The 12,398-nt window shown below is 42.2% G+C and overlaps 1 protein-coding gene across 3 annotated transcripts in view; it reads left to right on the top strand.

The window, feature by feature from the left end:
* CAMK2B (calcium/calmodulin dependent protein kinase II beta) overlaps nucleotides 1-12,398 on the top strand; it is a 179,107-nt gene that overhangs the window by 103,856 nt on the left and 62,853 nt on the right. The window lies entirely within an intron of this gene.

Genomic DNA, 12,398 nt, shown 5'->3' with positions numbered 1-12,398 from the left:
TCTGCAAACAGTGCTCAATATGTGGTTGAGTATCTCAAGTTCAAAGGGGTCTTAGCATTTGTATAAAGGAAGTTGCTGTTAGTACTTTCATACTTTAGCTTTCTCATGCTACTTCAACTGTAGATAGATTTGTATTGCTCTAGGCTAGTTTGAAGGTTATATGGTCTCTTGCGTAGATGATTTCCAGTCTATCTAGGATAGTTAGGGTTAAGAACTGGAGGTATGCAAGGAAGCAGGAAAGTTGGTGTAAGGAGTAAAAATTGGATGGAACACAACTGAGATTAGTGTTTGCTGGGCAAAGTGTATATGGTTAGCAAAGAGCCCAGACCTTCAGGAGTTGATGGAACAAGAGCACCCAAATGACAAAACAGTGTTGCCTTTGAGAAGCAATCATAGTTACAATACAGGGGCAGGTGGGAGTCTGAAGTTTGTCAGCCATGAGTGGGAGGAGTTCTAGTCCTTGGAGTGGTGCAGAGGAGCAAAGACTGGGGAGATAGGGGGAGGCACCGAAGAGACATCAGCAAGTTCAGACACTAATCTAGAGCTGTCAAAGCAAGAGATTGTTGACCAAGGCACGAATGTGTTGGTCAAGAAATATCACTGCAGAGTTGCTTCTGTTTGTGTTAAGAAGCCTGCTTGCCCATGGCTGCTTCCCAGGATTCCAGTGATTTTCCAATGAAGGCACTATAGGAGAGAGGGAGGCCATCGCAGTCCCAAAGCTCAGAATCTGGTGTAATTCTTCCCATGTGATTTCAGCTTTCCTACATCATTCCTTCATTCCTCCAGTGCTGAATCGGTGAGAGAAATACCCATAGGGGAGCAGAATAATTGAACCATAAAATCCAGCCCTATGTTTTTTATATTGTATACTCCTTAGGACAGCAGCCCCTGGTTTTTTGTACTCTGTAAAAGACCAGGCACAATGACGGTGCGGTACAGATAATGAAAATAACATCCTGTGTTTTGTTTAAGCACCTCTGATTTGATGGTAACCCTGCACGAAAACCCTAGGTCCTTTCTCATGGTGGTTTCCTCCCCATAAAGAGGGGCCTAGTAATACCAAAGCATCACCTTTTATTCCTGAATATTCGCCCGCAGAACAGCCCTGCTGAGTGCATTGGAACTATATGCAGGAAGGCCGAAACTGGTGTGTGCACAAGACGATCACCGAGCCCAACACTGTTCTAAACACAACCTGTGAAATTGGCCTACCTTCAGTTTGCAAAGCCAGATGATGGCTTAGAAACTTCCTCTTTAGTAGGCTGTCACTTGCCCACGTTAAGCAATGTTCTCTTTAGCTCTTTTCTCTTGACGAAAGAGCTGAACATTGACAGATTTGTATGTGTTCCCATTTCCAGCAATTATGCTCAGTTAGCCTTGGAGAGAGGTCAGGTACAGCTAATAGCATAATACCCCAAATAACTGAATTAAGAACAGGAGGGATAAAACCTATGCAGGGAGTTCAGGAAATTGCATAAGCAAGCCAGATGTAGTGATGACAAATATACCAAGGTGTGGTGGGCTGTGCAGACTTACAAAGATTAGAGACTTTGTCCAGGAGGTCAGGGACTACAGTAGGTTTGGTTCAATGGGATAAGATGTAATTCAAGCATATGATAATGATAAAAACACATTTTATGAATCAGTTTCTTTCTCCCTTTTAGTTTCACAAAAACATTGCAAGGGAGACAGAGCTTTTGAATATGATGGTATCCCAAGTGGTTTGGTTAAACCACCATGTTAAGTGATCATGTGCGTTGTTGGGTTTTGACATAGCTTGCCAGGGGAATCCAGCCATTGTGTGCTTAATATTTTGTATGAACCAGGCCATTATGGCTTGTTCAACAAACTATGGCAAGGGAAGACTTAGTGCCATGGGTGCCCCTGCAAATAGAATTATGTTTTGAAATAGTGTATGCTTTATTTTCCTTAATAACTCCACTTATTAACTTAATCACTCCACTCCACTTAGTTGTCATGTAGACTATGAACTGAAGGAGGCCCCACCTTGCCTGGTTTCCTGGGTTTGTATTTGTGTCCAGTATTTGATGTGCTGCTTTCTGTCTTCTTTTGGATTAACATGGTGTGGCTTGGGCTTCCTACCATTTATGGTCAGCTTCTGTCTTTTCCTTGATTATTAAGGCTACTAGTTGCCTGGTAAAACTTCATGCCCTGCATGGTCTCATTAATACCCCTTTGTGGGAGTGGTTGGCAAAGAGGGAAGCAAGCAAGATGATGTTGTCAACAGAGCAATTTGCCTTCTTTTAGGCTGAGAGTATCCATGTTGGGGTATCACCTAAAGCAGAAGTAGCCAACCTGGTATCCTCCAGATGTTTTGGACTATGGCTATCCACATCCTCTACTGCTGGCCATGTGGCTTGGTGGAATTAAAGTCCAGAACAACTGAAGGATGTTCAGTTGGCTGCTGTCCAACGTAATGACCTCAAGTTCATTCATGCTTTGAACTACAACTACCATCACATCTAGCTGGCAAGTCTAGTGATCAGGGATCATGGGAACTATAGAATATAATGTCTGGAAAGTGCTAGGATAATGATGAGAGGGGATAATCAAAATCAGTGAGAAAGACTGTTTCCCATTTGCCAGCCTTATGTCCTCTCTACTTCTTCACATTTAAAATGGAACCTTGCAGTCTAATGCTTGTATCTGTAAGAGGTCTTTCACCACTTTTTAAGCCCAAGTTCATTAGGAGTTCCTTAAAGCAAGTGGCAAAGCCAATAAACTCAGAGCAATAGATATGGAAAAGGTTCCTCCATTGTCCTTTCAGAAACTATCCTAAAAACATGCTTGCCAAACTGTAAAAACTCTGTGGGCATCTGAATAGGATGCACACTGTGAGGCTCCTAGGCTGGCCCACCAGATAGAACTAAAGCACATAGTCAGAACTGCCAGATGGTACAACCCTTCCTTGCCTCTACCACTACAGATTGTAGCTGTAGGATTATGTGTTGGAACACTCCTGATATCAACATTTCTCTTCTGGGAGAAAACGGACTGATCTTCCTATGAATAGGAAATATTTGATGTGGGAGAAAACATTCAAGCACGTGATTCCCCTGAAATCTGATGCAACTCAATTGTTCAGAATGTGAAGATCTGACCTAAACTCTCTTTATTATTCGGGTGGTGTGTGGTTAAATCCTTTGGGATTAGCGGAATCTACTGCTTGTTTTCCCAGCACCTGAGTTTGCCAGGCTAAAAACTGGATTCAAACACATTAGTGCAGCAGCTCAAGCTGGTAGCACAAAGGGAGTTACTGTCAACAGAGAATTCTTGCAAGGCTAGTTTTCGCTTTTAAAACCACCTTGAATTTAGCAGATTTGCTTATTTAAGAGATTTTCTTTGTTTAAAACCCAATGAAAGAGAAATGTAAAAGCATCTAGCTTGCACCAGAAGACATGCGTAGGTACAGGGTAAGTTTGTGGCTGCCCAGATTTTGTCTTCCAGTTACACCTGACCACTTTTAGTGATTCGCGACTAAACAGGATGATCTGTCTCTTTGCAATGAGGCTGTACTCTGAAATATCTAACCCTTTTCCAGACAAATCTGAGAGGTGGGCTCTTTCAGAATTTCATATTGTCTTTTAGAAGTGGTGGTTACAAGCCATTTGTGAGTGACAGTCATGCAAAACAGCTGAAAGCAGTATCTAAGGTCCTATTTTTTTTTTTTCTTCCTCCTGGAAAGGTTTCCAAAAAGCCAGCATCTTAATCCTGGCACAAAGGTGTCTCTTTCAAATGAAGAACATCGCTCAACCCCTTTATTGATAGATACATGCACAGAATCTCCGTTCTCGAATGTAGCATCCTCATGGTTCAAATGGATTCTTGGGCTCTGAAGTCACCTCCCCCTTCCCCAATTTGAGATGCAAACAACGTAGGTTTTCCTGCTTTTGTGCAGAAAGTAGGTTTATTTGCCCCAAAGATCATTTGTTAGCATGAATATTACTAGCTTGTGTAGTCACAATCTAATTCTAATTTTCTTGTTCAATTTTATGTTCTGTTACCCTTTTTTTGTTTTAAGTACTAACACTTTAAAATTTCTTAAAATGGATTCCTTAATAAATTGTTCCACGGCACAAATAATAAAGTTTCGGACAAAAATCTTCAAAAATAGCATATATCTTTGTTGTTATTGGCCTGCCTCTCCACCAATGCTGGAATTTTCCTTAATTTTTCAGAAACTGTTTTTTAACCTGGTTCTGTGAACATTCTGTAGGAATAGCCAGTCTTTTCAACTGTATTAACTTTTCTACCTCCAGCTTTGTGCTTGCCTATGTATTTCACAGATCTGTCTTTTGAAGCTGCCTCCTGTTCTTTGTTTTAAGAGTCTGGAAGAGCAAAGGGAAGTGTTTTTTAAAGGAGGCACAGTCAAGCAGTATGAAACATGGGTATAATACATGGCTAGCATCGGCAAATAGCAAAATGCTGAGATCCAGGAGTGTTGGAGGGGTTGACCCACAAATGAAGATATGAATTAGTGTAAATCATTTGTTGCTGGAAAGATAAAGAGGGAGGATTAAAGACTGCATCAACAACCTAAGAGGCCCAATTTCTGTGGATTTTTGCTATGCTCTTAGTCTGCATAGGATTTGAGCCTCCTCTTTCCCTCGCCTGCAATACGGAGTCCACAAGAGGAGGAAGAGTATTGCATTCAGCCCATGAGTTTCAGGATGCTGGTTGCATGGACAAACAGGCATATATTTATGGAATGGAAATCTGAAGGACTTCAATGCTGGAGTGCAAATATGAACATAGTCTTGAAACCATTTGCCCCACTAAGTTGTTGACAGCTGCAGATTTAACTTTACCCTGCCAGAAAAATGATTGTGTAAATCTGTACTCAGTTAGAAGAATTATACCAACATTGCCCAATGTGGAACTTTGTAGATGTGTTGGGATCCAACATCCAGAATCTTTAGCCAGCAAAAAGCTAAAGAGAATTCTGAGAACAGTTGTCCAAGACTTCTTGCTGGAACAGATTATCCTAGGGTTTTCTTACTATGAGCTATCTACTGAAACCTTAATAGAACTACAGAGGTTGACAGGGATATGAGACATCCAGGCAGATGAGAAGCACTGGACTGGGGAAGAAAGGGCACTGACAGATGTAAGATTAGGGTTTCCATGAATAGATCCCTGGATGGAGACATACAGGCAGACAGATCCAGAGATGCACAGTGGCAGCATCTAGAATAGCATGAATTGAATTAGAATAAGGTTGAAAGAGGTGGTCAGGAAGAGCCAACTCTTAGAACATCAGAATGGACTGATGAGTCTCAGTCAGCGGGATCAAGTGAGATGTTTCTCATTAAGTCTTGTCCACATACAGTATGCACGATCCCTTACACCGTGCTAGGTCCCATGTGTAACCAAGATCATGTCACTGCTAGCTTTTTATATCGACACATGGGAGAAAAACAGCAGTTGCCTTTCCTTGCACACCTGAAATAATGCTACCTTATCTGGACCCAAGTGCTGTTTAGAAGGAAATCTAAACATGAGCAGCTGATGATGTTGCAGATGTTAGACAATGCAGTTTGCAAGTATGGAAGCTCCTGCCATATCAGGTCATAACTATAGGTACTTCCTACCACTTCTGAGTCAAATTCATGGATTTCCTCCTCCTGCTTTCACTGCTAGCAGACTGTTCCTCCTCCTCCTCTTTTCAAATGGCTACTGAACTGCAGTCCCTTAAAGGGTCTCTGAATGCCGAGTGTCTCTCTTTGGGGCGGGGGTGGGGAGGCTCTTCATCCTTGATACTGGGCTGATGTGCACAACCACTTCAGTCCTCCTAAACATCTGTGGCTGGGAGAGGCGGGGAAAAACTGCTCTTGGGCTTGACTTCCCCATTCTCACACACTGACTGGGCACAGTTTCTGGTGCCATTAACAGTCGCCGACCTGCACACACCTTGTGATAACCCTGCTGTGGTCTCTGAGCTTTCACAACATTGTTTCTCTCCTTCTCTCGTTCTCCCATATCCACCCTGCCCCCTGTCCCTTTCTGTCTGTCCATCTGTCTGTCCCTGTGGATTGTTCCCCTCCCTGCAATCCTTTGGACTCTCTGATTTTGTTTCCTGCCATGCATATTTTTGTTACTGTCTTCACCCACTCCGTTTGGATAATCTCTCCGTACTTCCTCCTTGTCCTTCCCTTTTTCTCTCTGTCCTGCCTCCCTGCTGCTCCTCTTCTGCCTGGGTGTGGTTTCTCCACCCCCTTCCAATCCCCATTGTCGGCCTCCCCTTTGTTCCCCACCAACCTTCTCTCCCCTCCCTCCCTTCCCGTTTTGTTTTGCAGTCACTGTATCCATCAGATATTAGAAAGCGTAACTTACATTCACCACTATGCCATTGTGCACAGGGATCTGAAGGTCAGTATACATATGCCTTTCACCCTCTTAGAATGTGGGGTTGGGAGGATAGGGCACTGCCACGATAAACTGAACCTGCCCAGGTCTGGGGCTTTGCAGTGCCAGCTTCCTTTTCTGGTTTGGCATATGGGGCGGGCAATATTCAGAGCTGGTTTCTTCCCACTTTGAACCTGCATGGCTATATCCTTCTCCTCTGTGCAACACTCCAGCAAGGGCAGATGGGTGCAGGCAGGTAGGAGATCTGGGATGTCCCACCTGAGACATCACCCAGGCCCAGATATATACCCAATTCCAGATTATCTTGGGACAGCGATCACTCCTGGGCACATGGGGAAAGGGCAAAGTCAATGTGGCATGCTTCATCCATTCATCTTTCCTGTCTCTTTCCACTTGCGCTTGTGTGTGTGTGTGCTCTTTCTCTTTCCCCCTCTCCCTCTTTCTCTTTCCTGGTCTACACTGATGATTTACCAGAGTTGCTTCTTCCCAACTCTTGCCCTTTTTTCCTTTTGAACCAAAGCATCATCTTATATCCTCTCAAGAACAGAATGGATACGGGTTAGGGTGGGGCTGGAGTGCATGCCATTGATGCAGATAAGGAGCACCCAGAACCTTGGTTCAGGACTTTTAGTCTATCTGGGTGATCGAGAAGAGTATCTAGATTAGGTTTTGATAAATAATGGACTTGTTAAGCCAGCCTCCCTTGAACCCTTGCTTTGTGATGGGAAATGGGATGCTGTGGACTCTCTTATTGCTTTGGGGTGCATTATGCACAATACTTGGGGGAGCTTCAGTTTCTCAACTTACTTACTCAGAATGTGGTGCTATTACATAAATACCTAGTGGTTTCTCTCATTCAGGATCCCACCTCCTGAAAGATGCTGTAGAATGGGGAATGGAAATCTAACTAAAAGAAATTAATTACTTTTCATAAAGAAAAACTCCTTTAAAACCTGTAGGGGGCAGAGGAGAGGAGAAAATGGAAGGAAATTACAAGCAAGATGGTTCCCTTGACCAATTTGGAGGGAATAGAGGAGGAAAAAAAACATTCATTCAAAGGCTAGTGTCCCTGACATAATACTAACTGAAGAAACAAAACATCTAGTCAAATCCTAATTCCTTTGAGAGGGGAGTGTCATACGATGAAGAGGACATAAGTGATTTAAAGTCAGCTATAAAAAAATGGAACCGAACAATTCATAAATATGTAAGTGTGTGTGTGTGTGTGTGTGTGTATTACGATCCATACCTTTCAGTCAAGAGGCCTTCATCCTCTAGTAGATTCATTTGAGTTGATAGCTCCTCAGCATAGAATGTTGGAAAAGACCTCTGGAATAATTGGCTATTTGAAAGGATAGGAAGCTTTCATGGAAAATAGATCTTACTGGTTTCTGCCAATGAGAGCTGAAACATTGACCCTTGTTCTATCATCCTGAAAGAGAACAAAGAGGCAATGTGTATCACCATCTTCAGCCTGCATTTGGGCTTAAGATGGAACAGAGTATGATCAGGGAGGTCAATATGTTTCTGAAATTCATTTGCAAACTAGGTCAGCTGCCTACAGTAGATGTACTGTTACCTGTTCCATTTGGCTAGATATGAGGAATGGTAGGTGGGGAAGCAAGGATTTTCTGATGCCGGGAATATGTGTACAGTAGCTGTACAGTGATCCAAGTGGTGTTCTTCAAATTCTTAATCATTCTGGGAGCATTTCTTAACTCTAAAAAAAGTAATTTCTTTCCATTCTGTTCACTAGATACTGTCTTGCTCCAGCAGAAACATTCAAACAAACCAATCTGGCAAACAGGATCACCCCACCGTTCTGTGGTCTTTCCATCTGTTTGGTTGAATGTTTTCTTAATTCGTTTCTTAAGCTGTATGCTTCCTCTGGCTAGGGCTGAAGTATAGTGAACTGTGTAAACAAAATCCAAGAATGAAGCACTTCTAGGAATGATTGTGCATGTTGAATTACATTTCTCTCCATTTTTCATTTTTCCAGTCTCAGGTTTATGCTGTTGCATTTCGGCCTGATTTCATAAATGTGTGAAATACATATGCAGTTGTGTGTGCATTTTTCCTCATAGACATTTGTGTGTGTCTGTAATTTTCCATCGTATGGATTGTTCACATGCATTCTTAAAGCTGTAATCTCTGTCACAACATTCTGAAAAACGCATTTATTGTTGTGTTCTGGTTCACATATAGGTTTGGAAAAAACTTAGTTGGCATTAAAATGCAGGCTGAACAAATTTCTCCACTGACCCCAATTTATTTCCTTTCAAGACCCCCCACTCCACCCCTTCTTCCTCTTATAAGGCTGTGTTAGCCAACTTTCTTCTGATTTCGACTGTGTATGTAGAATTCCTGAGTATGGCAGAATATCCAGTCATGTGACTTAATCCCACCTGCAGCGCAATGTCATACAGTTAAATATTCCATTTAATGTTTGCCAACTTTTAAGAACTAGACCTAATTCTTGAGGAAGCAGAATGTGTCTCTTCTTAGGTGGTGGGTCAAAAATTGAGCATCCTGGACATAGTCTAGGAAGCAACATTAGTAAAGCAGCAGCAGTAATTGGAATGCTTTCTCAAAAAGGTCTGAATGAACCTTTGATACAAGTATCTTGATAGGGTCTGACATGGCTTAAAGTTAAGTGGCAAGCTTTGGGGTTTGGCATTGGCAGGAGTGCAGGTCGAGGTGGAAACACTGAAAATGCCAGCCCATCCATAGCTCTTCTCCTTGGCTATCAGGCTTCACAGCAGCTTCCCATCCCAGCCTCCAAGAATTTCTCTCAGAGCAGCATGTTGCAGGGTTACATTTCTGGAGAGATTGGGATGCAGAGCTGTAATTTTAAGATGTTCTTCCCTCCTTTCAGTTCATCCTCTTCTGGAGGTGGGAAGGTCATGGCAAAGCAATTTCTTCCTTTGTTCCCTCCCACACCATGACCAGCAATGCTTACCTTGTCCTGCAGTGTTATTTTGGAATTTTGGAGGGGTAGTTTATTTATTTATTTATCAGATTTTTATCACTGCCCATCTCCCCCACATGGGGGACCCTGGGCGGTTCACAGTAAAAAGTTACCCTAGTTACCCTAGAAATCAGTTTTCTCTGGGGAAATAAACAGTTCTTCATTTACCTCTTTCCTCTGAAGTCTTCATTCTACTGTCTTATCATTTTAAAACAATTATGAATTGCATTGCTACGTGGTTTGAGTTTTGTTTGGCGTAAAAGTACTACGCTGACCTTTAGAACAGAGAAATTCCCTGCCTTTCAGTCCATTCATACATAAGTTTTTGAAGTTTGGGCTCCCCCTTCTGCCAGTGTGTCTATTTTATTACCTTTTGTTTCTTTAAGTCAATGTTTCTCAACTTTAGCAACTTTAAGAAGTGTGGACTTCAACTCCTAGAATCCCTCAGCCAGCATGGCTGGCTAGGGAATTCTGGCAGTTGAAGTCCACATGCCTTAAAGTTGTCAAGGTTGAGAAACACTGTTTTAAGTGGAAACTCACAGCACTGTAATTTGGCAGTTTATTGCTGAATTTTGGCACCAAGAATTTTAGAGGGGGTAGGAGAAGGGGATTTGGGAGGTTGGCCGTATGTGGGTCAGAAGTCTGTTAAAAGTCATTGCTCTAGATATTCCTTTATGTACCATTAGCTCTAAGTGTGTGCTTAACCAAAAAGGCAGAAATTGTCACTGTGAAACATGTATGGCTCCTTACTGTAGGGGCACATGAGCTAGGTGGAGGCTGTTTTTGCAATGCTTGTTTTACTTTATAAGCCAAGAGAAATTTGATATCCTCTCTCCTTCAGTTCAGGAGGAGCATCCCCCCCCATGCCAATAACATCAGAGACCATATAGTTAGATCTTAAAAATGCTTAAGTACAAGCATCTCCAGGCAACTGATAGACCCAATGGGGTTGCAGAGGGAGCTTGTGGTTTCCCCCAAGGATCTGGTGGCCAATTCTGCCGAGTCCTTAGTCATTGCCTCAAATGGTTGGGTGGCTGGGGCCTTGTACTGCATCACCCCTATGCAGCCTCTCCTTGTGTGCTGATCTCAGAGATACTCTGAGAGATGAAATGCCAGAAGGCCTGATTATGACCCATAAAGCTCTACATGGCATCAGGCCTGGTTATTTGAGGGACTGCCTATCTCCCATGGTGTCTGTCCAGCCAATACAACCTGACAGGGTCAATCCGCTCTGGGTCCTTTCAGTTAGTCAGTATCATCACAACCCAGGAAATGTGCCTTCTCTGACGTGGTACCTACCCTCTGGAATAAGGTTCCCCCTGAGATCTGGGTGGCCCCCACCCTAATGATGTTCCAGAAGGCCTTGAAGATGGCTGTTTTCCAGGCCTTGGGATAGGATGGTTGGGTGGAGCATCTGGTAAGACACTTTTGTCATGCATTTTTGGCCAGACCACCATCTCGTTCTTGTTATTATTTTTCTTGTTCTGTATTTGTTTTGTTTTTTATTACTCCCGTGTTATTTTATTGTTTGCTGGCACCTAAACTGAACAAATTAAATTAAGAATAGTTGTCAGGTGTTTGTCTAGGAGGGCTTCTCTTCTCATCGAATCTGCAGAAAAATAGTTTAATTAAGCATCTCAAATAATAACCGAACCATCCAGTATGGGTGCTAAATAAAACTCCCAATGGTAGTAAGGACAGGTCTTCTCTAGTCACAAGATTTACTTGCTTAGGGAAAGATTTTCACATGTGCTGGGCAAAATTCCAAAGCTCTTCTAACACTTGGCATCATCTTCCATAGTGTGCAGATGGTTGCTGCCAAGTTAGCCCTTAGAAAAGGACAGTGCTATTTCTGGATCATGACCATACCATGTTCCAGTTTCCTAGAGGAAGTATTTTTCTTGCTTTCCTTAGAAGCCCACAGCTGACATTAAAGGATATGCCTCTACGGAGATCAAGTCAAGCTCAGCTCCTGGTGTCTTAGATTCCTCCATGTAGTTTTCTTGGCTACAATAAAGACATAGTTTGTCCCTGTTTTCTTCTGGGATGTTTTAGTGATTTCCCCATCTAACCTAAACCCTTGGTATTTTCCTGGAGGTGTCCCATCTCCCAAACAGGGCCAGTCCTGTTTCACTTCTGAGATCGATCAAGGCAACCTAGATGCTGCCATGTGCTAATCTACCTATTACTCTACTGTAGAAAATAGCTGATCTGCAGCAACCAAGGGCCCAGTTCCATATAAGGCATAGTTTTATGTTCCTTTCCATAACCCCCAACACTGGAGAGATTTTAAAGAACAAAGCATTTGTAACATGGTCATGAACAACCCAAGTGCTACATTAGTTGGGCATATGTGGGTGTATATTTACTGGTGCACTTTAACAAAGCTATTTTCAAATGTTCCCTTCAAAATATGCTTCTCTACACTCCAGAAATAACTTTTTAAAAAAGTTTTGCATTTTAGGATGTAAAAAATAAGCACTCTTCAATTTGTCATGAAACAAATGTCATTTCCTAAAATCTTACATGTTGATATTTGAGATATGTTAGCAAAGCATTTGGATCTGTTTAACAAGACACATGACATTCAGAATACCTGTAACAAACAGGTGTCTGCCTTAGGCTACAGATATAGGTAAAATCCAACAACTTCTATGTAATGGGGGAAACAACAGTGCAATTTTATTGAAAAGGTTCATTTGTTGAATCGGCGTAGGAAAGTTTAGACTTTTTGATGCTATCAGTCAAGAAAAAAATGGTTATATATTTTATGCTAGAGGATGTTACAGCTCCAGTTTGTTTGCTTGTTTAATTTATATGTCTGTCCATCTCAAACAAGTGACTCTGCGCAGCGAACAATCATAAAATCAATTAAAACCAAATTACAAACACAATACAAAAGAAAATTAAATATATACAGCAGCTGAGAAAAATATAATCCATAGATATTAACATAACCAGGAAACAGGGCCCTTAACACACTTGGGACCCCAGGCCTGGGCACATAACCAGGTCTTCAAGGCTTTATGAAAGGCCAATAGGG

The sequence above is a fragment of the Candoia aspera genome, chromosome 9 (assembly GCF_035149785.1).
Source record: "Candoia aspera isolate rCanAsp1 chromosome 9, rCanAsp1.hap2, whole genome shotgun sequence".
NCBI lineage: Eukaryota > Metazoa > Chordata > Lepidosauria > Squamata > Boidae > Candoia > Candoia aspera.
Note: the sequence above shows the minus strand (reverse complement) of the source record. Positions and strands in the feature narration are given on the sequence as shown.